Source organism: Protopterus annectens, chromosome 3.part1 (assembly GCF_019279795.1).
Source record: "Protopterus annectens isolate FY-2018-M chromosome 3.part1, PAN1.0, whole genome shotgun sequence".
Lineage (NCBI taxonomy): Eukaryota > Metazoa > Chordata > Ceratodontiformes > Protopteridae > Protopterus > Protopterus annectens.
The window spans coordinates 1,010,619,311-1,010,645,199 of NC_056732.1; the positions used below are offsets into that span (position 1 = coordinate 1,010,619,311).

The 25,889-nt window shown below is 43.2% G+C and overlaps 1 protein-coding gene across 1 annotated transcript in view; it reads right to left on the reverse strand.

Moving 5' to 3' along the window:
• The window catches only part of CSPP1 (centrosome and spindle pole associated protein 1), a 2,775,649-nt gene that overhangs the window by 864,105 nt on the left and 1,885,655 nt on the right, over nt 1–25,889 (reverse strand). The gene's annotated exons all lie outside the window — the stretch shown is intronic.

Consider the following 25,889-nt stretch of genomic DNA (forward strand, 5'->3'; position numbering starts at 1 on the left):
CTACTCCCACACCATGTACATGGAGTGCTTGTACTGCAGTGCCCTTTTGACTGCTGATTATTTGGTGCATTTTAACGGAGATAGGGGTTCTGCACTCCTGAGTGTGTCCTCCTTTGTATGACATGCCTAGTAACTATGAACTTGTCTGTTAGTCATCCCCTATTGCAAATATTACCAGCTTATCAATTTTTTATGTTACATAGGCAATTAAGTAATTCTTCAAGGGCAGCAGGCATTGAATTTGTTGATGAAACATTGAAATGTAAAGTTGTTTGCCAGTAGCAATCTCATTAGTCACAGATCCCTTTGATGTGGAATTATTCAGATGACTTTTACTTCTGCAGAAATTGTGCTTATTAACTGATACTGGTGGATTGTAATGACAGATGTCTGAATGGCCTTTTATGGTTGAAATTTTCTGAAATGGGTAGTTTTGTCATTATTAGTTCATACATTTTGTTTCACTGCTTATAGGAAGAATGTTCAAAACTACAAATTTAAAACACATTCTAACATGTGGTGCTGGAATATAATTTAATACAATCAAGAAGGTGAATCAGACAACACATACATGTATGCATGGATCTAAAAACGTGCGCAAGGAGCCTATGGATTAAAAATGGCCCAAAGGTAAACAATCTTCCACTGGCCACATGCATTTTCTTTGAATGTGGTTTTTGATGCCGTTTCAATGGATGTGAGTTTCAAGAGCAAAGAAGTTTACTGCTCATGCTAAGTCTGTTTTCATTGCAAGACTGTATTATTTGTTTAGCAAATGGCTATTCGTGTTTGTGCTATTTTATTTCAATATCTGTAATCATTGTAGAAGTAAATAAGAAAGCAATATGCACACTGACAGGTTTGAACAGTGTTTATGGTAACCGGAGAGAAATAACCAAGTAGCGAACACTGGAAATATGGGGAGGGGGCTGCTGCTGGGGCGTGGGGGGGCTGCTGCAGGAGGGGCTGCTGTAAGGGGGGGCCTCCAATTACCCTGCCTGGGGCCCCATTTGACCTTGATCCTGCTCTAGAGCCTGGAGTTTGAGTTCTGACCCTGAAATGTAAAACAAGAAAACTCCAAACATGGATTAGTTTAACTCTTTTTCCTTATCACAAATTAGTGGTCTTTTCCTTTAATCAAACTCAAGAGTAGTGCCACAAAGAATAAAAAAATATATATATTCATTTTATTCTCTTGATTTTCTATTAATATTTGATTTTATGTTTTTTTCCACAATGCATTTTCTGTAAATCTGCAAGTTAGGCTCCCTATTCTAATTCTAAGACTTTTAAGTGCGAGCCCTAGAATTACAAAAAATAACTACAAAAATTCAGAGGGGCAGCAAGCGTCAATCATCACTGTTCTCCTTTAATTTTTCATCCCAGGGTGGGCAAGCTCCTCGTACTCTCCAACATGGAAGGCAAGCCCAGAATGCCTCATGAACTTATATTTACCAGTTTCAGATCACTATACCACAGAGAAAAAAAAAAGAATATAGTTCAAAACAGAAATGTCAGACCTGAAGTACATAACCCCACATATTTTCAGTCATTTGATCTCACTGTTCTGGGATTCGCACTAAAGGAATGGTTACTGCATTTTACTTTTTATGTGCATTTGAACTGTTTGTGGTCTTTGTTACAATATTTTTGAATTATGTTTAACATTTGGTTGAAACAAATTAATGGGCTGGAAGAGGAATGATTAACATCAAAGGTATAAATTCTAATTAGAGTGTTAAAGTGCAAGTGCAACACATTAACAGCAAGGTTTTAATTTCATACACTTGAACACTGAATTACAGTTATTTGAAAAGAATGGCTAACTCCACTACTTTTTCAAGCCGAACACTATTCCTTAAAATGCCAGAATCTGAATGTATGATCTCTCTTGCTAAGCTTTCCCTAGTGGTCCCTAGTGGGGCATTATGGGTAAAGAGATGACCTCATGATGTGGGGATCCATGAGTCTAGTAAAAGTGGCCAAGCCGGATCTAAGGTCGGATCCTAGACCCATCAGTTGAGAAATGAATGAAAATGACAATGTTAGATCCTTCCATTGTGGCTCGTCAGGCTCTACCAGAGACGTACGCAGAGACCTGTGGATAAGACTTTTCAGTCAGTTTCAAGAAATGTAGGCACTACAATATAAAAAGAGGGGAGGGGAGAGGTCTAGTTAAGAAAACATGGCAAAAGAAAAATCAGTGAACTTTTTCCCATGCTTGCAAAGGGCAATGACTGGGTTAAGACCCTAGGCTTTAACCAGTTACAAGTTTATTATAAAGCATGTAAATGGAAAAGAATATTGAATATTATATTAAGTTTTTTTTCTAGTAAACAAGGTAGCCTTAATAGGTTTGTGTCTGGTTTGCATGTCACTAGAAGACAATCTGATAAAGAGAAATGGCTTGGAGAAAGTGTTTACTGAAAGCATTCAAGTGTTTTCTCAGCTGGGAGAGCTATAAAGACAAAATCAGACAGCGCTCACTAAAAGGACAGGCTGTACCATGCGTCTTAGCATGCCTAACCTTTCTTTTTGGTTAACTCTAGCCTGTCTGTGCGGCTATCAGTTTAGAAGTTTTGATCTGATGATGTCAATTTTCATTTTATCCTCAATATAGGTTCAGATCTGATCACTCGGATCCCACTCAGCTGCTGCAAAAGTTTGCGTCAACCAAGAAGCTCTCGATCTCCCTACCCTACCCACAAAGTCTCTCTCCTAATCTCCTTAGATCTCGTTTGCCACTTTGTAAAGATGTGGTCATTCCTGACAACTCTCGAGCAGCAAATGTTTTTCTACCGTTTATATTACCCTTTCTTCATAGTTTTAGTCATACATTTGCCCTATTATTTCCATTAAGCTGATTCCTCTTCTCTGATTCCTTCCCCAGAATTTTACTTAGATTTTATAAAGTAAAACTTACTTCTCTACCCCTTTTCCCACTCTATCTTTCACTATTGTTACAATACTATAAAAAAGTAGTATCAGTCTTTTTCTTTAATAATTATAATAGGAAGTTTTCTTTCTAGTTGTTTTGGTTGTAGTTGCTGTGCTGCTGTTGTTCTTGTCTTGGCCTTGATAGCTGTGCTCTGTCTTACTTTATGGCACAGAAAGCAGACAGGACAGCTGGCTTAAAAAAATGCTCCAAATGAGGTCTCAACATCCCATTAAGTGACTTGCACAGTGTACGTGTCTACTGCCTTGGTCCATCCCATCATCAGGACGGTGACATTTGCAAAGCATTTAACTATATACCTCTAGCTGAGCAGAAGAATAAATAAAGTTTGAAAGGCATGTTGCCCTGCTCATTTGGGGATGCCATTTCTGGTGCAGACAAAAAGAAAATGGATTCTTCCTCTAAATCTGGACACTCCAGCACAAATTCCTCCTTGCCCTCCAGAGATTAGACAAAGGAAGGAAAATACCTTTGTCAGCATCAAAAAGTTTGATGGCGCAGACTTCAAAACTTGTTAAATACTCGGATCCAAAGGAAGTTCTTTGGATCCCACTACTTCAAGGAATCCCCATTGGATCTGACTCCTTTGGATCCAAATCTCTCTGCATCTAAGGATCGGTCAGATCTATCACTGTTAGATCTGAAGGCAAGTCCATTTAAGCCAGTTTTGACCAGGACTTGGTACTCCACCTCCATAGATGCAGTATGATCTAGGGTCCCATCCCTGTTCTTGGAGAGACCAAGGTCACTGTCGGCGTCTTCGACACGCTCCACTAGAAGCCTTACAGAAGATGATGTGGACAGGATGGTCAAGAAGATCCTCTGGGTGCAAGGTAGCTCAATGCCTCCTATGGCTCCTATGCACAAGGGTCAGGAGTACCGAAGTTCTTCACCCCGCTTCATGTTCCTCCTCCAACTACCCAGGAAGTTTTGTAGTTGTCAGATCCAATTTGCCTAGTTCTGTTGACACCAGAGCTAAGGATCCTTCTTTCCCCGGCTCCAACCCCTGCTTTGAGTTCCTTGGCTCAATCAGAGCTGAGGACCTCTTGAGGTTGTGGAGGCTTAGTGGGATCCCAGATGATGGGTACAGGGCTGAAGTTTTCAGAACCTTCCCCCTCCATCTTGGAGTTTCGGCTTAGATCAGCCCAGCCCCGATATCAACACTGCTGTCACCTGAATTTGAGGGGATAGAGACCCAAGGACATCGGCTTTTGGGTCTCTTTTCCATCATTTCTCTGGGAAAGTCAGGTTTTGAGGCTCTTAAGAGAGCTATGTCTGCTTCAGCAGTTCAGACAGACTCTGCTCCATTGGATCTGCAGTCCTCTACTTTGCAGATATTGCGCCAACCAGACCTCCCACAGGGACGGGGGTCTATAAGCCCCAGGCTACTCACCAGGGTTCCCCCGTCCTCCTCTGATTCCCCTGGAACACCCTACAGAGGAGGTTCCTTGGAAGAGGAGGTGCAAGATGAAGCACCTGGACTCCATGGAGGAGTCCATCACTGAAGACACTGACCTCAAGTTAGGCAAGGGATCCTCTTGTTCACCCTCTGACAAAGCTACCTTCGGGGACATCCTTGAGATCGTGAAGCAGAGGGGTGGCTCTAAGTCCAGCAATCCGTCATCTGAGGAGTCGGTGTGCCTGGCAGCATTTGGATCCTACCCGTCTACCTCCTGGGTGTCCCTGCCCACCAACAAACTCATTGAATTGATTTCTTGGTGGGGGTGGGAGGATCCAGACTCCACAGAACAAATCCCTCGGAGACCAAACAAGATTATTTCTGCTCAGGGGGATAAACACTTCTGGTTGAAGGATGTTCCTGTAGATGCCATGGTTGCGGCATTGGCCATGAAGAAAGAACTTCTGAAAAGTTCCACTATCCATCCTAAGAGGGATTCCAAGATAATGGATAGATGTGGGAAGCATGTCTTCTCTTCAATGACCTTCACCTTGAGGTCCCTGAATCACTTGTCCTATTTTACCAAATTACAGAAGGATCTGATCAAGGAGCCGTCAGATATCCTCTCAGAAGCTGTGTATGATGAGTTAAAAGATTCAGTCATCTCTCAGCTGGCCACACTAACATGCTATTACAAATTCCTCCATGAGGCTGATCTCACATGCAGCCAAAGGGACAAGTTGAGTGGCAGGTTCAAGCATCTCTATGAGACGACAAACCTGTATGCACACCTCCAACTCTGTGGCACCTTTCAAGTCTATATTTATCAACTTTACATTTGACAGCACTTCCGTTTTTGGCCCAAAAGTCAAAGAAATGCTATCCAGGTGTGAAGAATGGAAAGACCCTTTCTGACATGGGCATTTGTTATTCCACTTCTCACAGACCTTACTCAAAGAATCAGAGGAACAGTGGAAAGATGTGGTTCAGAAAATCACAAGGGCCTTTTCCTCATGCATGTGGAGAACGTTCTCCCAGAGGCGGGGGGGACAGTGATGGAAGACACTGCCTTTGTGGTAGGGGGGCTCAGCATCAAGGGTCCAGAGATGCCTCATTTAGTAAACCCTTTCAACACTCCTGAAAGGAGAACTGATTGCTCTTCTTTGGAGACAATCTGCAGTTGACTATCTCTGCAACAGACAGCCTGGCTAAAAATAACAAACAATACCTGGGTGCAAAGGAATATATCCAGAGGATACTTTATACATTTTTCCCATCCACCTCCCCAAAGAAAAAAAATCTCCCCCAACATTCCACCCAGTCAGAGGGAGCAAGCAGCCATACAGATACAAAGACTGTTAGACAAGAGTCATCCAAGAAGTCCCCCCAGACCAGAAAGTATCTGGAACTTACTAAAGCTTCTTTTTGGTAAAAAAAAAAAAACGGGACTGGAGGCTTATTTTGGATCTCAGCAAATTGAGCAAATCAGTTCAGCATAGCAAGTTCCTGTTGGTCAGAGTTCAGTCCATTCTTCCATTCTTGGAAAAGGATGACTGGATGTGCTCAACAGACTTTCAGGATGCATACTACCATATCAAGATGGAGAGGCACTCCAGAAGGCATTTACGCTTACGGCTGGGAGCCAGTCATTATCAATTCAGAGTACTGTCGTTTGGTCTCAAAACAGCCCCTAGAGTGTTTACCAAATGTAATGGCAGAAGTGGCAGCTCATTTGAGACAGTGTGGATTCTGGGTGTTTCCATACTTGGACTGAATTATCTCCTCCTAAACCACACATCTACTCTTAGAAATAAGATACGTGGTCATGTAAAATGTGTTATCTGCTGGGGATTACAATAAACTACGAAAAGTCACATCTAGAGTCCACTCAAGAACTGGAATTCATAGGAGAGAACTTAAACACAGTCAGAATGGTAGCATGTCTTCCACCCTCAAGAGTGATAACCACAAGAGATCAGGTCAAGAAACTTCTTCACAGCTCAAGAGTATTTGCGCAAATGGTACAAGCCCTGGTTTCAATGGCAGCAGCGATAATAATAGTTCCGCTAGCCAGATTTTATATGAGAATCTTATAATGGCTATTCAGAGTATAGTGGTTGATCCTTCACCAACCCATGTCAGTCCCGATATCTCCTTCACCAATCCACGTCAGTCCCGATACCTATCGCAAATACTTACAAGAAGGGTCTTTCATGGTGGGTTCACTCAGATCAACTTATACAAGGTCACCCATTTCTTCCCCCCATCCCAAGGCCACAGTGACTATGGATGCTTTCCAGATAAGGTGTGTGTGTGGGGGGGTATTATCTGGAAAAAACAGTCCAAGGAACATGGTCTACAGCAGAGGCCAACTCCCATATAAATGCCCTAGAGATGAAAGTGGTGTTACTAGTGTTGCACGCCTTTCAAAATACTCTACCTCTAGGAACGATTGCTATTCAATCAGATATGTCAGTGGTAAGGTACAACAACAAACAAGGGGGCACCAGATCTTATCCCATATGTCGAAAAGCACTCAGTGTGGAAGTGGGCAATATTTTCCAAACACCTTCTGGTGGCAAAGCACATTCTGGAACGTCGAACATGACAGCAGACAAGTTGAGCAGATCCATTATCATGTCTCACAAGTGGTCCCTCAATCAGAAAGTTGCGGAAATGATATTCCGTGAGTGGGGTCATCCTTGCTCCAACCTGTTTGCATCCCCTCTAAACAACAAATGCAGCAGCTACTTTGCCCTGATCCCCCAAAGCCAGAGTCCCCGAGGGACTCTTTCACTCACAATTAGCCGCCAGGTCTATTACATGCTTCTGCCCAATACCACTGATCTCAAAGTTTCTTCAGAAAACGAACAGGTTGAAGAGAGAAATAATACTCATTGCCCCATACTGGTGTCGACAAATCTGGTTTCCCTTTCTTTGGCCTTACCTATGGAAGAAGGCATGAATCCTGGATCCAACTCCAGACCTTCTGTCCCATCCAACAGGAATACCTCATCCAAACATTCACTCCAAGCTGACAGCTTGGTATCTCCAGTTCCGTCGATAGCCAGATAACCTATGCTCTCTTCTCCAGTGCGCCATTTTGGGTGTATATCAAAAGTTCGAATGCTGATAAGTTCGAATGCCAAAACCTCAAACTTGGAAGTCCAAAGACTGAAAATAACGAAGCAGTGGAACATCAAATTCTTTCCCAGGGAAAGAATTTGGTGGGCCGTTTCCATGGCTTCAATATTTTCTCCACTATAGAGCGATCTCGGAGTTGATATATTTAAGTAGGGGGGGGTGTGGGGGACAAAGCCCCCCACAATAGAAATAGTTTGTAGTGTTCGTATGTTTCGCGTTTTGTACTATAACAGTGATTTTTTTTCCCCTGGGAAAAAAATCGCTGTTCTCAGTCTTCGGAGTATTCAGCTTTCGAGGTTTTGGGTTTGATGTTTTCACATTCAAAGTTTTGACACTTCGATTATGTGATATAGAACCGTCATTTTCTACAATCATCTCTCAAGATGTCTACAAGGAAATTGTATAACAGTAAATGGGGGAGATTTGTACATTGGGCACAACAAAACAACATAGAGCCCTTTTCAACACCTATCCATGCTGTTGTGGAATTTTTGGCACAGATGTTCAGTGGGGGAGCTGCTCACTCTACAACCAAAGTACAGTTACCTGCAGTTTCTAATTTCTACATCAGATTTGACGGTTCCTCACTTGCATCACAAAGGCAAGGCTTTCTTGAGGGGAACTCTCTTACTGAAGCCCCCTATAAAGACCCTTCTCCACCTTGGGATCTAAATTTGGTTTTAGGAAAAATTATACAGCCTCCTTTCGAACTAGCAGCTACCTGTAAGCACAATTTTCTTGGTAGCCATCACTTCAGCAAGAATAATATCAGTGATACAGGCTTAGTCATCCAAGCCACCATACTTAGTCTTTCATAAAGACACAGTTACCTTATGGACCAATCTATCCTTTTTGTCGAAGATAGTTTCGGAGAGCACCATCAACCAGACAATTAATTTACTGGTTTTCTTCCCAAACTATCAAAAAAGGTGCATGTTTATTGCACTTGTTAGATGTTCACAGACAATTGCATTTTTACCTACACACAACTAAAGACATAAGAGAAGAAAGTCAACTGTTTATTTCCCTCTCAGAGACTAAACTGGGTCTTCCTGTCTCCAAGGTTACCTTAGCCAAATGGATCACTGACTGTATATCTTTTATTTATAAGAGTTAAGGCTTGGAAATGCCTAGAACTGTTCAAGTTCATTCCACTAGAGCAATGTCTACTTCCTCAGTCTTTTAATCAAGGGCATCCATGGATGATATTTATGCAGCAGCCACCTGGGCTACCCCCATATCTTTATTACTAATTACAAATTGGATTTAGTCTCCAGGGGGAGAGCCTCCTTTGGTTCGATGATTCTGAAGAATATCCTTCCATAACGCCACCCAGGAATAAGGTAGCTGGGGACTCTGTCCCATATGTTGAGGATAAAATGAAACTTGACAACATCAGATAAACAAGTTATGCACTAACCATAACATTCCATCTGTGTTATCGATTTTCATTTTTAACTGAACAACCCACCCCCATCCTCCTTTCCCTGTCTCTTATAAAGGATTGAGTTGAACCAAACTTTGTCAACTGACTAGCACTGGACGCCAGAAATGGTCTTTCCCTTTCGAAGGGAATTCTTTGACCTATTATTCTATATTATATTACAGTAGACTCCCTCTTATCTGGTCTCGCTGGGACCAGACCTAAGGCTGGCCATACAAATGGCTGGTTAATAAGCAAATGCACACAAAATAGCATTTATAGGTTACAAGTCAGCTGGGATAACAGGATTGGTGTGAATATGCATTTTTCTAATAAATATGAAGTCTAAAACTCAAATGACTGTCATTATTTAGCCTAGAGGAGGCAGAAGTGTTGTTCATCTCTGTTGTGTTTTGCTAGGGCTACAACAGAAATTTGATGGCTGGTTAAAGAGAAGGCCAGTTAAAGAAAGGCCGGATAAAAGGGAGTCTACTGTATATATGATATATACACACACAGATATATATATATATATATATATATATATATATATATATGTATATATATATATATATATATATGTATACATACATATATACACACACACAGACAGATATATATGGATATAGATATCTATATTTGCAGCAAACAAGAGCTGAGGATAGTAGGAGAGATGCATTGTGAGTAGGGTAGGGAGCTTGAAAGTTTTTTGGTTGACACAAGCTTTTGCAGTGGCATAGTCAAGTTCGAGGGACTGGATCTGAACCCACATGTTGAGGAAAAAATTACAACTGCCAAACAGTACATGCATGTAACATAAAAGTTGGAAGGAGATGTTTAACAAAAATTCAGTTCTACATAAAAGGTGGTAATAACTATATAAGAAAATTATTCTTTCTGTAATGTTTTTCAATCTAAACAGTCTTAAAGATAAGTACAAAAGGAAAGAGTAGTGAATTATATTAAAAAATGTAGAGAGCAAATAGCTATGCTACATAGGACACCTGGAAAAAAACTGAACATGTGAATTTGATAAAGAAAGGTTTTCAGGATGGTTATGCAGTGGTATATTTGGGAAAAAAGAAAAGAGGAGTACATATATTAATTGCAAGAGGAGTTCCAACAGTGACAGAAGAGGAAAAAGACAATAATAGAAGATATATAGTACTAACGGGCTACTGGCAAGGGAGGAGGATTATACTGGCATGCATCTATATTCCACCTAAAACTGCTATAACTGAGCTTAAGAAAATTCTGGGAGAAATAATCCGCTTTCAGCAAGGAATATTACTTGTAGGTGGGGACTGAATTTTGGATTGCAACAGTGAAGATGTGTCTGAGGCCCTAGAAGGGAAAATATAACAAAATAGGGTAGATTTTTTGAAGAAATATATGAAAATGTTTGGCATGGAAGATGAGAATTCAGTACTAGGAATTCTGAGTGAATTTACATATTATTCTCCAAGATAAAAAAAAACTGGGCTAGGCTAGACAGAATTTATATCTCACAGGAACATGTGCATTTAATTGAAGGTCTTGAAATGCACACTAATTATTTTCACATCATGTGCCAATAATAACTAAAATAAAAACACAAGGTAATAAACTAAAAATGAGACACTGGCGCTTTCCCACCTATCTGCTGAAAAGAGAAATTTCAGGAATGGGTTTTAGAAATAAATCAGGAGCTATTACAGAAGACAGAATTTCCGTCTGAAAATATAGCTAGGGAGTGGAATAAAATTTAATCTGAGTTTAAAGGCTAGGGTGGAAATAAAGGAAAAGGAGATATGGTTAAGAAGTAATAAGAATTATTTAGAGGGACTAACAAAGTATTGCAAAATAAGGGGAATCTATCACAAGAAGAAGAGCAAAGTACAGTTGTATACACACTTACCATAAAAGTAGATGCGTGAGTGCATTCACTGTTGCAGTCATTACATTTGGGTAATCTGCTGGCAGGTTGCCCTCAGTCGGCCTGAATTCCAAAGTCTTGGGGCCTGCGTCGGTTGATGTCTCCTCTTCCATGACGTCAAGTCATCAGGGGTATAAAACATGCAGCCGACGCCTTTTTCTTTAGTTATTCTTTCCCCCGATGTCAGGTGCCCCCAAAAAGGTAGCAAAAAAAAAAATATATATATATATATATATATATATATATATATATATATATATATATGCAACAATATAAACTTTACCTTCATCTACAAGCAAATACACCACATAGGTTATAGAAGATAGAGAAGGAAAGATAAACTCCAGAATGACAGGGAGATGGGCAGGAGGTAACCTGGACTGCAACAGTGAATACACTCGAACGTCTACATTTATGGTAAGTGTACACAACTGTACTATATTCTTCGTGTTTCACTGTTGCAGTCATTACATTCGGGCAGAATCCCGAAGCTATGGTTGGGAGGCTGGAGCTAAACAGCATTAGGTGTGGCTAAAAGGCCCTGCAGAACTGCAGTGGCAAAGCCTGCACTGGACTTGGAGTAGAGAGGCAAATGATAATGCTTTGTAAAGGTGTGAACAGAACTCCAAGTAGCAGCCTCTAGAATGTCTTTGGTTGGTACTCCTCTGAGAAAGGCTGCTGAAGTTGCTGCAGCTCTGGTGAAATGAGACCTAATGCCCTTGGGCACAGGTTTACCATGGTGTAAGTAGCAGAAACGGATGCAGTGGCTTATCCACTTTGAAATTGTCTGCTTTGAAATAGCCTTTCCTTCTGATCCTGCAGCATATGACACTAGTAATTGCTCAGTTTTTCTTAGAGCTTTAGTCCTGCTCAAGTAGAATCTTAGCTGTCTGTGTACGTCCAAGGAATACAGAATTCTCTCCCCCTTGTTCTGCGGATTTGGATAAAAGGTTGGCAGATGAATTGTTTGGTTAAGAGCCACACTGGAAACCACCTTTGGCATAAATTTAGGATTTGTCCTGAGAGACACCCTGTCTGGGTAACATATGGTAAAAGGCTCTACAGCCATGAGGGCCTGCAGCTCAAACTCTTCTTGCTGAAGTAATTGCTAGTAGCAGAATTGTTTTCCATGATAAGAACTTTATATCAGCGGTAGCAGCTGGTTCAAATGGAGGCAGGGTGAGCTTTTCCAACACATAATTGAGGTCCCATGCAGGTAATGGTGATCTTATAGGAGGCCTTAAATTTTTGGCTCCTCTAAGATACTGCTTTAGTAATGGATGAGAGAAGATTGGTGGCTCTGTATTGTAATGAGCCAAAATGGCAGAGGCATGGATTTTAACTGATGAGAAAGATAGGCCTTTGTCAAGCATCTCAGTTAAGTATTGTAATATTGGAAGAATATTTGGGTCTGCTGTATCAGTTCCTTGTGCTTGATTCCAAGCACAGAATCTCTTCCATTTGTCAGCATAAGATTTTCTAGTACTAGGCCTTCTGGCTTCCAAAATGACATTCATCACAGCTTTACTGAGAAGTGTTGTTTGTATAACTACATGATCAGCCATGCTGCCAGGTTCAGTGTCTGCAGTTGATTGTGCAGGATCTGATTGTTTTGCTGGGACAGTAGTGGAGGTCTTTGAGGTAAGGTCCAAGCTGGGTATTGAGACAAGTTCCTTAGGATTGGGTACCAGTATTGGCGGGGCCAGTCCGGGGCAATTAGTATCTTTGGTTTCTCTTGTCTGACTTTAAGGAGACATTGGGGAGAAGAGGCAGAGGAGGAAAGGCGTAAACTGATGTTTCTTTCCAACTGAAGGATAGGGTGTCCACTTTCCATGCTTGTCTGTGACAAGTCCTTGTGCAGAATCTTTTTAATTGATAATTTTGAGGAGAGGCAAAAAGTTCTATGTCTGGGCTCCCCCATTTCTCTGTTATCATGCTAAAAAAGACTTGTGGATTTAGTTTCCAATCGTGAGGATCCATAAGGTTTCTGCTTAAATCGTCTTCCAGTGTATTTTGCTTTCCTGGAAGGAATTGAGCTTGAAGATGTATTTGGTAGGTCAAAGCTGTGTCCCACAGTGCCATGGCTAATCTGCAAAGGGGGTATAAGTGTGTGCCCCCTTGCTTGTTTACATACCACATGACCGTGGTGTTGTCCGTCTATCATTAGTTGTCCTGGATGAAGTAAGTCCTTGAAGGCTGTTAGGGCATTTAGAACAGCTAGCATCTCTTTCTGGTTGCTATGTAGATGCATTTGTTTTGGGGTCCATATGCCCTGAATTCATCTTCCTGCCATGTGGGCCCCCAGGCATAATCTGATGTGTCTGTTGTTATGGTTTGGCTGGCAGGGGGTAGAGTGAAGGCCCGTTCCTGACATGCCTTTGCCCACCATAGAAACTCCTTTTGTAGGCAGGGAATGAGAGGAATCACTGCTTACAGACTGTGAGAATGTGGACTCCATAAACTTTTTAGGTACAATTGAAGTTTCCTCATATGCAGTCTTGCATATGGAATCAGTAGGATGCAGGATGCCATGAAGCCCAGAACCTGCAGAGTTTGTCTTGCAGATAACTGGGTTTTTGTTGCCATCAGTTTGAAGTAAGTAGTCAGTTGCCTTTGCTTGTCTGGTGTGAGGTAAGCCATCTGGGCAGTTGTATTCAAGCTTGCACCCAGAAATGTAATCTTTTGAAAGGGTACCAGTTGTGATTTATTTTCGTTTATTGTGTACCCTAGGCATGTTAGAAGCCTTTTCACAAATGCCAGGTGTCGAAGTGTGTCCTTGTTCTCTGCTTGAATGAGACAGTCGTCCAAGTAAGGGTATATTTGTATACTTCTTTGTCTGCAAAATACAATTACTGGTGCCAGGCACTTTGTAAAGACCCTGGGCGCAGTAGATAAGCCAAAGGGCAGTGCAGAGAATTGGTAATGCATTACGCCAGCCATGAATCTGAGGTATTTTCTACACAAATGTCTTATTGGGACATGCAGGTATGCCTCTTTTAGGTCTAATGTGACCAGCCAAGCATTCTTGCCCAGCATGGGCAGAAGCTGCTGCAAAGTCAGCATTTTGAAATTTGGAATGTCCAGGTATGTGTTCAAAATCGATAAATCCAGTACTGGCCACCAGGCCTTGTCCTTTCTGGGTACCAAGAACAGTCTTTTGTAAAAACCTTGTCCTTTTTCCTGTTCTGGTACTGGCTGAATGGCCCCCATATCCATGAGGGACGTAACCTGTTTCTGTGCCTCTGTCCACTGATTTTTTGGCAGATCTGGCCAACCATTTGCCATTGGCAGAGTGTGGAAATGGAATTTGTATCCTTGTGATAATATGTTTAGTACCCACTTGTCCTGGACTATTAACTGCCAATTTTGAGCAAAAAGTGCTAATTTTCCCACTAAGGGTGCTGCCAAAGATAAGTGCCTGGTGTAGGCAGAGGGAAGTCATTGGGATGGTTTTCTGTAAGTTTGCGCTTTATCTCCTCCAGCTTTGGAGGTAGAAGAGCACCATTGCTTTGACCTGTATGAATCTTGCACCTGGTATCTGAAACCCTTAGGGCATCTGGATTTACCCCTTTGAGCTCTGTCTGACACAGGAAAGGACCAATTTTTTTTAGGCCAGTGTCTACTGACTCTTGGTGGCTGCACTTGCAAGAAGTCTTTAACAGTTTGCAGAGACTTAGCTTTGTCTTCCATTTTCTTTAAAACCTCTTCTGCCTTAATACCAAACAGAGTATCATGCTGTAAAGGTGCATCTAGCAATTTAGCTTTAACATGATCAGGCAAATTTTGTTCGTTTAGCCAGGCATGCCTCCTAATCACAGATCCAGTAACTGCGGCCCTGCAGGAGGCCTCTAAGGAATCAAAACCACATTGCAAAGTATGCTTTCCAACCTGTTCAGCTGCATGCAATAATTCCTGCAATTCTTTATTTTCTGCACATTCAGAAATCAACATCATTTTCTGTTTCAGCAATCCCATAAAGTACAGTTTTGTACCTACCATAAATGTAGATGTTCGAGTGGGCATACAGCTGCGGTCATCACACTTGGGTTATCTGCTGTCAGGCGGGTCCTCGGTCGGCCAAATTCCAAAGTCTAGGTCCGGCATCGGTTGTCGTCGCTTCTTCCCTGACGTCAGTGCGGCAGGGGTATAAAAGAGCCAGCCGATGCCATTTTCTTCAGTTTTTCTTGCCCCAGATGTCAGGTGCCCCCAGAAAGGAAGGCAAAACATGATGTTATGCAAACATACACAAGTAGATAAATTAAAACAGTAGTTTCAAGCAAATACACCATAAAGGAATACCCCAAATAGGTTGTATGATAAAGGTGTTTGGCATAAGCCCTGTCCTAAGAGGGGATGGAGGGAGGGTAACCTGGATTGCAGCTGTATGCGCACTCGAACATCTACATTTATGGTAGGTACAAAACTGTACTATGTTCATCGTGCATACAGCTGCAGTCATCACACTTGGGCAGAATCCCAAAGCTAAGTAAGGGTGGCTAGTACTAAGCGGAATTAGGAGGGGCTAGAATGCCCTGCAGGACTGCTGTGGCAAAGCCCGCTCTAGATTTTGAGTATAGTGGAAGGTGGTAGTGCTTGGAGAAAGTGTGCACTGAACTCCAAGTTGCCGCTTCCAAAATGTCCTTGGTAGGGACTCCCCTGAGGAAAGTTGCTGAGGTAGCTGTAGCCCTGGTGGAGTGGGATCTGATGTATACAGGCACTGATTTTCCATGCAATGAATAACAATAGCGTATGCAGTGAGCTATCCATTTTGAAATAGTCTGTTTGGAAATAGCCTTTCCTTGAGCACCTGTAGCATAGGACACAAAGAGCTGCTCAGATTTTCTGAATGACTTTGTTCTGTCCAGGTAATAACGAAGTTGCCTGTGAATGTCCAAGGAATGTAGAAGCCTCTCTCCTTTGTTCTGTGGATTTGGATAAAAGGTAGGTAAATGAATAGTCTGATTCAAAGCCACACTGGATACTACCTTTGGCATGAAGGTAGGGTTGGTTCGTAAGGAAACCCTGTCCTGATGGAAAATGATGAATGGTTGCACAGCCATGAGGGCCTGTAGCTCCGAAACCCTATGTGCTGAGGTAATAGCCAGAAGGAAGGCTGTTTTCCATGACAAGTATTGTAGCTCTGCTGTAGCAGCCGGCTCAAAAGGAGGCAGTGTCAGCTTCTCCAATACGAAGTTGAGGTCCCAAGCTGGAGCTGGTGGTTTCCATGGGGGTTGTATATTTTTTGCCCCTCTGAGGAACTGCCTTAAAAGAGGATGTGAGAATAAAGGAGGATCCGTATTGTACTGTGCTGAAATGGCTGAAGCGTGGATCTTGATGGAAGAGAAGGAAAGGCCACTGTTTAACATCTCAGCTAGGTACTGTAAAATCTGAGGTATATTCATCACCCAAGGATTCTGACCCTTAGCTTGATTCCAGGAACAAAATAGTTTCCATTTGGCGGAGTAGGTTTTTCTAGTAGAGGGTCTCCTGGCCTCCAAGATGACATCCTGTACCTCCTTGGAGAGGAGAGTCTATTGGCAAATTAAGGTATTCTCCATGCAGCTAGATTTAGAGTTCTGAGCTGGCTGTGAAGGGTCTTGTAATTGAGCTGAGACAAAAGAAGAGGAACTTGTGGAAGGATCCATGGTGGTGAGTGTGACAGGCTCTTTAGGAGAGGATACCAGTGCTGTCGTGGCCAGTCTGGAGCAATGAGAATCATTTGTGGCCTCTCTGCTCTGGTTTTTAATAGGACTTTGGCCAGTAGAGGTAGAGGTAGAGGCGGGAAGGCATAAACTGTCAATGTTGTCCAATTGAAAGAGAGTGTGCCCACTTTCCAGGCCTGTGGATGATAGGTCCTTGAGCAGAATTTTTCCAACTGGTAATTTCTGTGGGTAGCAAATAGATCTATGTCTGGCGGTCCCCATGCCTGAGTTATCTTTGAGAAGACTTGAGGATGCAACTTCCACTCGTGTGGGTCTGTCATAGTTCTGCTTAAGTTGTCTGCCAGTGTGTTTTCCTTCCCTGGCAGGAATTGTGCCTGTAGTTGAATTTGTAATTCCAGTGCTGTGTTCCACAGGGTCATGGCTTGTCTGCACAGGAGGTATGAATGCGTTCCCCCCTGTTTGTTTATGTACCACATGGCTGTGCTGTTGTCTGTCCTTATTAATAGCTGGCCTGGATGCAGTAGGTCTTTGAAGGTCATAAGAGCATTTTGCACGGCTAGCATCTCCTTTTGGTTGATGTGTAGGTGCATCTCTTTTTGGGACCATTTTCCCTGAATACACTGACCTGCCATGTGTGCTCCCTAGGCGTAGTCTGAGGCATCTGTTGTGATGATTTGAGTTGCTTGTGGTAAGCAGAAAGGAAGACCCGTGTTTCTTTGGCATGCTTGAGCCCACCACAAAAATTCCTTTTGAAGGCATGGAATGAGTGGTATAATTGTTTCCAAGCTGTGGCTGTGTTGAGACCATAAGTTTTTTAGGTACCATTGTAGTTTCCTCATATGCAACTTTGCAAATGATATTAGTAGGATACAAGATGCCATAAACCCCAGAGCCTGCAGGATTTTCCTTGCAGTTAGCCTGGTTAAAGTTGCCATTCTGTTGAAGTATTGAGACAGTTGCCCTTGTTTGTCTGGCGTGAGGTAGGCCATCTGGGTCGTTGTGTTTAAGCTGGCACCCAGGAAAATTATCTGTTGAGAAGGTATTAGTTTTGATTTCTTTTTGTTCACTGTGTACCCCAGGCAGTTTAACAGTTTAAACGCCAGATGTTGCAATAGAATGACCTTGCTGTCTGCTTGGATCAGGCAGTCGTCCAGATATGGGTAGATTTGGATTCCTCGTTGTCTGCAGAAGGCAATTACTGATGCCAGGCATTTCATAAACACTCTGGGCGCAGTACATAAGCCAAAGGGCAATGCAGAAAATTGGTAATGGGTTGAACCTGCAAGAAATCTGAGGTATCTTCTGCAATCTTGTCTGATAGGGACATGCAGGTATGCCTCCTTGAGGTCCAACGTTACCAGCCAAGACTCCTTGCCCAGCATGGGAAGAAGCTGCTGTAATGTGAGCATCTTGAATTTTGGTACCTCTAGATATGTGTTTAGAATAGATAGGTCTAAGATGGGTCTCCAATCTTTGTCCTTCCTTGGTACCAGAAATAGCCTTGAATAAAAACCTTGGCCTTGTTCTTTTGCAGGTACCTCTTGAATTGCTGTCATATCCACGAGAGCGGTAATTTGCCTTTGTGCCTCTGCCCATTGATTTAGTGGCAGGTTTGGCATGCCTCTCATTTTTGGAAGGGTGTGAAAGTGGAACCTGTAGCCTCTGTCTATAATATCCAGAATCCATTTGTCCTTTGTAACAATGTGCCAGTGTTTTGAAAATAAAACCGGTTTTCCGCCCAAAGGTGCTGCCATTGTAGCTTTGCTTGGCAGGCATAGGGGAAAGTCATTGCGTCTGTTTTCTAAATGACTGTGGACTATCTTCTCCACCTCTTGGGGCTGGTGTTTGCCACTGTCTAGCTCTGTAAGATCCTTGAGGTTGTCCTCTACCCCTTGGGCGTCTGTATCTGCCCCTTTGGGGTCTGTCCGTGGCTGGAAAGGACCAATTTTTTGAAGGCCAGTTTCTGATGAAGCGTGGAGGCTGCACCTGCAAGAAATCTTAACTGTCTGCATACATTTCGCTTTTTCCTCCATTTTCTTTAGTACCTCCTCAGCTTTAACACCGAACAATACATCTTTTTGTAGTGGTGCATCTAATAACTTTGCTTTGACATGATCTGGTAAAGTTTGCTCTTTGAGCCAAGCATGTCTACGTATGACAGACCCCGTGAATGCAGCTCTACATGAGGCCTCTAAAGCATCAAAACCATACTGCAAGGTATGTTTCCCCACTTGTTCTGCTCCATGCAACAAATCCTGCAACTCTTTCAAGTCTGGTTGTTCTGTTTGCGTCATTTTGCTTTTCAGCTGAGATAGCAAGAACTGTTGGTATTTTAACATATGAAATTGACAGTTTAATGCCCTCATGGTTAAAGTGGCTGATGCATACACCTTTTTCCCCCACCTTTCTAATGCTCTGGAATCTCTCTCTGAAGGTAAAGGGTTTTTAGCAGTAGAGGCCTTAATCCCCTTGGGACCCTGTGAAATTGTTTCTGGGTCAGCAGTATGGCTTTTATAAAGGAACTGGTGAGAATCAGGAACCCGGTAATATCTGTCTAGTTTAACAGGGGCTGGAGGTAATGAGTCTGGATTAAGACTGGCTTCTGCGTACACATCATCCAAAATATCTAAGACAGGAGGAATAGCCAGGGGCCTATGCTGGGGAAGTAGTAGAAATTCCCTGAGCCTTTTCTTGGAATCTGAGTAATCTTGGCCTTCCCAGTGGAAGTGCTCTCTCAATGTATGCAGGGTTTCCCCAAAAGAGTAGTCCTCAGGGGAGGAGACCAAGGGAATAGACTCCTCAGCATCAGGGGCGGCACAGTGGTGCAGTGGTTAACACTGTCACCTTACAGCAAGAGGTTCTCTGGTTCGATTCTCGGCTAGGGTGCCTTCTGTGTGGAGTTTGCATGTTCTCCCTGTGTTTGCGTGGGTTTCCTCCGGGTACTCCGGTTTCCTCCCACATTCCAAAGACATGCATCTGGAGCATTTCTCCCCGGACCTCCGCTGAAAACAGGCTCTGTGGAACCTAGTCGGACATTCCCAGTCAACAAATGTTAAATAAAATAAATAAATAAAAATGGGGAAAAGGCACAATCCTGGTCCTCAGAATGGTCTGAGGAAATAGAAGCCTGGTCTGAGGAAGGGTAGTCTTCCTCCAACCTGGGTCTTTTGTCTGGGGGGGGTTGAGAACCCCTGATGAGAGTAATCAAATCCTCAGCCATTTTAAGCATCTGTTTCTTAGGCATGGGGCCTTGAGAGGGGGTCTGAGGACCATGTTTTTTAATTTTCATTGCAGCTTTAGATTTAGTGAACAATTTAATAGAGGAGGTGATAGGCCTGAAAACGCCTTCAGAAATGGCAGGCCTCGCTAAATTTTCGGTTTCCCTGCCAAGAGTGGCGTCGGTATCTGCAGAGGGAATGTAGACAGAGGATCCTGCGACTTCGGGTAATGAAATCAACAGTAAAGTAGTTTCATCGGTAGTCAGGAGCTGTGTAGGCGCCTCGTTGAGAACCGGAGAACCGGTAGTCGGCCTAAGCGTGATCTCAGTACTCGGAGCAGGCCTCGGATGTCTGTCCTTATCCTTGCATTTTTTGCCTAAAACTGGCGTCGGTGCATCCAACGACATGATATAATTACATTTTTTGCCAAAATAATGAAGGGCGAACTCCGCCCGGCGCTTAATAGTGCGCTTGTTAAACCTAGCACAAAAACGGCAGGCCGAGACGTCATGGTCTGGCCCTAAGCAAGGTATACAGTAAGAGTGAAAATTCTTATGCGGCATTTGCTTCCCACAAGAAATGCAATTATTAACATTGTCTGACATCGGTCTGAGGCAAGAAAAGTTTCCCCAACGGGGTACTTGGCTTTAAAGAAGACTTCGGCTGAAATATTATTCGTAAATCTCAGGAGCTGGCCGACCGGCACTTGCGAACTGCTTCTGCTTCGGGCACCGCGCGGCAAGAAAGACTAAAGAAAATGGCGTCGGCTGCCTCTTTTATACCCCTGCCGCAGTGACGTCAGGGAAGAAGTGACGACAACAGACGCCGGACCTAGACTTTGGAATTCGGCCGACCGAGGGCCCGCCTGACGGCAGATAACCCAAGTGTGATGACTGCAGCTGTATGCACGATGAACATCTTGTTGTTGATACTTAAGCATATGAAATTGACAGTTTAAGGCCCTGATTACCAAGGTTGCAGATGTATAAACCTTTTTTCCCCATCTGTCCAGTGCCCTTGAATCTCTGTCAGAGGGGGTAGGATTTTTTGCTGTTCAGGCCTTAACTCCATTTGGACCCTGTGAAATAGTTTCAGGATCAGCAGCAGGGTTTCTAAATAAAAATGTATGTGAGTCAGGGACCCTGTAATATCTGTCAGGCTTACTGAGAGCTGGAGGTAAGGAGTCAGGGGTCAAGCTTGACTCCGAAAACACATCATCCACAATGTCTAAAACAGGGGGGAATGGCTAAAAGCCTGTGCTGATGGAGAAGGAGGAAATCCCTGAGCCTCTTTTTTGATTCTGAGAAATCTTGACTCTCCCACTGAAAATGCTCTCTCAAAGTATGCAAGGTTTCTCCAAAAGAATAATCCTCCGGAGGAGATGCAGACGGTATAGACTCCTCTGCATCAGAAACCTCATAGGGAGGTATAGATAATTCCTGATCAGAAGAGGACTCAGAAGAAACAGAAACCTGATCTGAAGATTCATAATCAGTGTCTTGCCTAGGTCTCTTATCTGGAGGGGGATGGGTACCCCTGATCAAGGTAATAAGGTCTTCAGCCATTTTAATCATCTGTTTTTTAAGCATAGCGGCCTGTGCATGTGGCTCATGCGTCGTTTTTTTAGATTTTAGATTTAGAAGTTGCTTTTGTCCTTGGTTTTGCAGCTGTCATCGGTTTGATATACAAATGTTGAGGTCTGAATACACCCTCAGAAGCCAGTGCCTGCTCAGCAGCTCCGGACCCATCCGAGGGAGATACATCCGTCAGTCCAATACCTTGAGTATCTTGCAGCATGCCGGACTCCACATGGGTGTCGGTAGAGGCCTGCGACTCGAAGATAGTGGGTATCGGGGTCTGCGAAAGCACCTCACTGAGTACCGGCGACTGGCTTAGAAACTTTGTCGGTTTTGGATCTCGACTGCCTATCTCTGTCCTTTTCTTTGCGTTTTTTGTGTACTCCGGTAGTCGGGATTGCTATCCAACAACATTTCTGGGTAATTAAATCTGTTTCCAAAATACTTAGAGGCAAAGATATACCGACGCTTAATAGTGCGTTGATTAAATCTAGCACAAAACAGACAGCCAGGCACGTTGTGATCAGGGCCTAGGCAAGGAGTACAGTATAAATGGAAATCCTTATGAGGTATATGCTTCCCACAAGTAATACAATTATTAACTTTTTCTGACATCGGTAAGCAGCAAGAAAAAAAAGTTTCCCCAACAGGGTACTTAGCTTTAGTGAAGACTTCGGTTCTGAAACTCAAACTCGAATATTTCAGTAGTCGGCCGACCGGTACTTGTGAAATGCTTCTGTGTCGGGCACCGCGCAGCAAGAAAGACTAAAGAAAATGGTGTCGGCTGCATGTTTTATACCCCTGACGACCTGACGTCATGGAAGAGGAGACCGCAACTGACGCAGGACCCAAGACTTTGGAATTCAGGCCGACTGAGGGCAACCTGCCAGCAGATTCCCCAAATGTAATGACTGCAACAGTGAAACACGAAGAACATCTGCAGAATGTTAAACAGAAAATAAGGGATTACCTCAATAATATGCATGGATTTAGAAAGACTGCTGTTAAGCAAATGTTTTTTGATAACAAAACTACAGCACAAAAGCTTTTAGCACAAAGACTCAGGAAAAAAAGTGAAAAGGGCTGTTACCAAGTTTAGGGAGCTCATAACAAGGAAGATAACAAGAGAACCTGTAGAAGTATTAGAAATATTTTCAAAATTTTATAAAAGTTTGTATAAATCAGAGAAATATGGAAATCAAGAAAAGGTACAAATGCAAATGTTTATGGAAGAATTAAATATGCCAAGGTTAGAGGTAGATGAGGCTCAATTATTAATACTTAGGATAGGAGGAGATGAGATAAAAAATGACTATGTATTAACCAATCTACAGAAAAGTCCCCAGGAATAGATGGCATTCCCATGGAAGTTTGGAAGCTAGAAGGGGAAAAATATGATCTGGAAGGTTTTGTTTAACAGTATTTTAAGAGAAGAAGTATCAGCATCCTAGAAGAAAGTGGTGGTCGCTGTAAAACCTAAACAAGGCAAACATCCATCAGATGCAGCTTCATATAGGCCCATTTTAATCCTAAACCATGACTATAAAGTGTTTATGTCTATAATGTCTAAAAGAATGGCAAATGTGATACCAAAATTGAAAGATATGGATCAGTGGAGGGGAGACAAACATTTGACAACATTACGAGAACATTGATGATGCAGAGAGAAGCTAAATGAAAGCAATAGGTTCACAGGTTCATAGGTAGGTAATAGACAATCTGCCCGAAGGCATTTATAAGCCAAGCCGGAATGTGTTAGCTTTCGACGCCCCCTTAGATTAGTTCCCTGTGCCTCTGTCCAGCAGAGCCATTGAAGTGATCCCTGGGATAAACTTTCTGTTTCCCATCCACTCGTCAAGGTTTCTCTTGAAGAGGGTTAGTGAGGAGCTCTGCTTAATGTAGATTGGAATCGAGCATGGGAAGTCTCTGGGACAGAAATCTATCCTTCCAGCACGTCCTATTTATTGTTGTGGTGAGGTTTAGATCCCTGGAGCATGTGGCTCGAGAGGATATGGTTTTCTTTAGGTGGAGCATGACAATAAATTCTGAGTTGGACATGGCCTTGTATGTCAGGCAGAGTTCACCTCTGAGTAGGCGGTATGCAACCAAGTACAGCTGGAGTTTCTTCAGTAGAGCTGCATAGGGCATCTGCTTCAGGCCAGTGATCCTCTTGTGAGGTACTTCTGTGGTCTTTCCAGTTGTTGCAGGTGTCTTGTAAGGTACATCCCAAATGGGGCAATGTACTCTATGATGGGTCTGATGAGTACTCTATGATGGGTCTGATGAGTGATGCATAGAGGGGCCCAATGACCTCTTTCGATCTGGATGCAAACCATTTTGTGATTAGGTGGGCCACATAGAAGGATTTTCTAACCACTTTGGCAATGTGATTATCAAAGCAGAGGTTACTATCAACTTAGGTCCCCAGATCCCTTATTACATATTCCGTATTTAGGGGGCTACCACCTATGTGATAGTTGGTGGATACTTTGTTTTTTCCAAAGGGGATGACTAGGCACTTTTTGGCATTTAGCTTGAGGCCATGGTTTTTGACACCCAGTATCTGTCTCAGTGAGACCCTTTTGGAGGATGTCTGTGTCAGCCGGAGAGTCAATTATAGCCCCTAGTTTGCAGTCGTCTGCGAACTTGGTCATCCATAGTCCTCCTGTGCTTGCCTGTACCACTGAGAAGAATATGCCGAACAGGAGGGGTCCTAGGACTGAGCACTGGGAAACACCACTTGTAACCAATTTAGAGTCAGACCTAGCTCCCGCAACTCTTACCATGTGGGTTCTGTCCGTGAGCCAGTTGGCAAACCATCTCGTGATGTAGGGGTTTATGTTCAGGCTGGTAAGCTTGTCTATAATACCTGATTGGGGAATGGTGACGAAGGCCTTTGTGAGGCCTAGGTAGGCTGTGTGGACCACCTCTCCCCGTCTATAGCCTTGATAACTGCCTCAAAGAAGTCCACCAGGTTTAGGAGGCATGATCTGCCCTTAAAGTCAAACTGGGTAGGGTCCAGTGTTTAGAGGTCCCCAATGTCTCTGTTAATAAGATCCATGATGATGTGCTCCATAGCTTTGCAGACCAGGCTAGTCGGGCTTATAGGGCGATAGTTTCTGGGGTCTGTTGTGGCTCAACCTTTGTGCAGCGGAATAACCATTGCTGTGCGCCACTCTGTGGGCACATAACTTGTGGAGAGGCTGAGTTTAAACAGTGTGTTTAGGTGAGGGGTTAGTTCGTCTTTGAGCTCATGTAGGATGCAGCCTAGGACACCGTCTGTTCCCATTGATGATGTGTTTTTGGCTTTGGAGAGGGCCGTTTTAACCTGAGTGTCTGTGATTTCAGGGGCACTACATTCTACTGGTATAGTTGTGAGCCCTTTTGGGGGTGAGAGGGGGTGAAGTCTGCACTGAACCTGTCTGCAAGGATGTTGGCTATATCAGTCAGTTTGGTGTATTTTGTGCCATTCTGCACCAACTCCGAGCAGATCTGAGAATTGCCACTTAGATTCTTGACATAGCTAAAGAATGCCTTGTGGTTATCTTTGGAGTCCATGGCAATTTTTCTTTCGAAGCTAGGCTTGGATGATTATATGAGGGAACATAGTTTCTTGCTGATACTGATCAGAGATGTCTTCCCTTCTTGGGATTTTACTCTTTTCTGTACTAGTTTCCTCCTCCTATTGTACAGCTTGTTTATGGCAGGAGTCCACCAGACTGGTTTCCTTTTCTTGGAGGAGTGAGTCTTGGTTTTGTTTGGGAAAGCACGATTCATGCATTTTTGTAGGTGCCCGCAGAGTGCATAAAGTTAAGGATTTTGCAACTTGGACAGCTTTATCCTTTAGCATGAGGGTTTTGAAACTTCCCACCTCGGTCTTAAGTAACGTGAAGTTTGCTTTTGAAAAGTTTTTCACAGTGGTTTCTTTGACCGGGGGTCGTGGCGGAATGTGGATATCCAGAGTGATTAGCTTATGGTCAGATCTAACCAACAAGGGGTTGACGTCTGGTGTGGAACACCGGTCGCCCCTGTTGGTGATGACCAGGTCCAATATGTTGTCACCTCTGGAGGGGGTGTTGACCAGTTGATCCAGGGCGTTTGAGTTTATAAATTCTAGGAAATGTTGTGGAAGGGAGTTTGTACTTGAGTAGTTCTCCCAGTTAATGTTTGGGTAATTGAAATCACCCAATATCAGGATGTTTGGTAGGACCTTTATGTTTCCCAGTGTTTCCAGGAATGCGGAGTGGGGGTCCCGGGACATGGTGGGTGATCTGTAGCAAGCTATAATTTGAATAGCAGTTTTGCCCATTGTTAGTTGCACGTGGATTATCTCTGAAACAGCGTGCTGTGCCACTAACCTGGAGGTGTGGGTATCCTTGATGAATATGGATACTCCCCCGTCTTTTGTATTTCAGTCCGGGTTTTGTGGCCGAAATGTATGGTATGAGTTGTAGACTGGTAGTGCTGGGGTGCTCTCTGGAGCCTTAAACCAGGTTTCTGTTACTGCACATATATCGATTTTCTCCATACTGAGGAGTGCCTCGAGTGCATGCATTTTCAGGTTTAGACTTCTGGCATTGAGTAGCATTACCCT